The sequence below is a fragment of the Suncus etruscus genome, chromosome 13 (genome assembly GCF_024139225.1).
Source record: "Suncus etruscus isolate mSunEtr1 chromosome 13, mSunEtr1.pri.cur, whole genome shotgun sequence".
NCBI lineage: Eukaryota > Metazoa > Chordata > Mammalia > Eulipotyphla > Soricidae > Suncus > Suncus etruscus.
Window position 1 is genome coordinate 32,179,476 of NC_064860.1, and position 2,026 is coordinate 32,181,501.

Below are 2,026 nucleotides of genomic sequence, written 5' to 3' on the forward strand. Positions count from 1 at the left end.
GCAGTAAGGCATTTGTCTTGCTGGCACTAGCCTAGGACGGATTGTGGTTTGACCCCCCTGCGTCCCATATGGTCCTCCAAGCCAGGAGTGATTTCTGAGCACAAGGCAGGAGTAACCCCTGAGTGTCACCAGATGTGGTACCCCCCCCCAAAAAAAAAACACAAAAGAATTACCTGTCTGTATTTTCACTTTATTTACTCATCTGTGCATAGAGTTCACTTCTGGCTGCTTAGAGATCACTCCCTATGGACTTCAGGAAACCATGGATGGTCCCAGAGATTAAACTCAGGGTGGCTGTGTGTAAGACAAATACATTACCTAAACCACTGTCCCTCTGTCCCATCTTTTTGCTTTTTATGGGGAGAAGCATATCCAGCAATTTTCAGGGGTTACTCCTGGTTCTGCACTCAAAAATTACTCCTAATGCTGCTTGGGGGGAACATAAGGGATTCTGAGAATTGAACTCAAATCCATGTTGGCTACATACAAAGCAATTGCCCTACCCATTTTACTATAAGCCCCCCCATCTTTTCACTTTAAAACTCAGAAGAGGCCGGGCGGTGGCGCTAGAGGTAAGGTGCCTGCCTTGCCTGCGCTAGCCTAGGACGGACCTCGGTTCGATCCCCCGCGTCCCATATGGTCCCCCAAGCCAGGAGCGACTTCTGAGCGCATAGCCAGGAGTAACCCCTGAGCGTCACCGGGTGTGGCCCAAAAACCAAAAAAGAAAAAAAAAACCTCAGAAGAGACCCATGATACTTTAAACTTTCTGCATTCCAGTTGATGTCTTCAGTGGAACCATCCTCAGTTCTCTCCATAGTTCTTTACCTGGCAATTCCCTTAGCTTCATGTGAAACACACTAGACATCAATTAATAGACTCTAACATTTTAGGTTTGAGCTTATTCCACATACAAGAGACTCATTTATTCCTATCTAGAGTGTTCTTTCTGTAACACAGCATAGCTTTTTCAAGTCATACTATTTACAGAGTGATTTTACATATCTTGAAATTACCAGGTCTTTTCATGTAGAAGAAACATTGGAATCCAGTATGTTGATACCAGGTCCAGGGTAGTCATAGGCTTAATACATAGCTCAGTCTTGACTTGTTAAGTTAGGATTACATTACCAAAAGAAATGAGCCTGCTGAGTTGCCCTTAAAAGAAAGATAATAAGGGGCAATAGCGATAGTACAGTTTTAGGGCACTGTACTTGCTGAGTTCAATACCCAACAACACATATGGTTCGTGAAGTACTGCCAGGAGTAATCCCTGAACTGAGAGAGAGAGAGAGAGAGAGAGAGAGAGATGAGAGAGTGCGAAGTGACGAGAAGAGAGAGAGAGAAGTAATAAACAATGGGCACCTCTGAATGTGGCCCTAAAAAGAAAAAAATAGTCTTTAGAATTACATAGTAGACTACATTTTTACAATAACATTTATTTCATTGTAATTTTTTCTTTTTCTTTTTTTTTGGTTTTTGGGCCACACCCGGCAATGCACAGGGGTTACTCTGGCTATGTGCTCAGAAGTTGCTCCTGACTTGGGGGACCATATGGGGACCACACGGGGGATCGAACCACGGTCCGTCCAAGGCTAGCGCAGGCAAGGCAGGCACCTTACCTTTAGCGCCACTGCCCGGCCCCTTCATTGTAGTTTTTGTTGTTGCTTTTTGTTTGCTTGCTTTTTGGTTTGGGGGCCATACCTAGCAGCCTTAGACCTTACTCCTGAGTCTCCTTACTCCTTGCTTGTAGCAGTGAACAAGGGACCATATGAGGGTCGATCTCGAGTCAGCTCCATGTAAGGAAAGTGCCGTACCCACTGTACTATCATAGTTTGTAAACATTTGTATGAGCAAGATTTTTTTGTATCTCCTAGCTGAAATCATAATACAGCAGGTAGGGCATTTGTATTGCATGAAGCCAATGTGGCTTCTATACCCAGCATCCCATATGGCCTCCCAAGAACTGCCAGAAGTAATTCCTGAGTGCAGTCATGAGTAACCTCTGAGCATCTCTGAGTATAGCCCA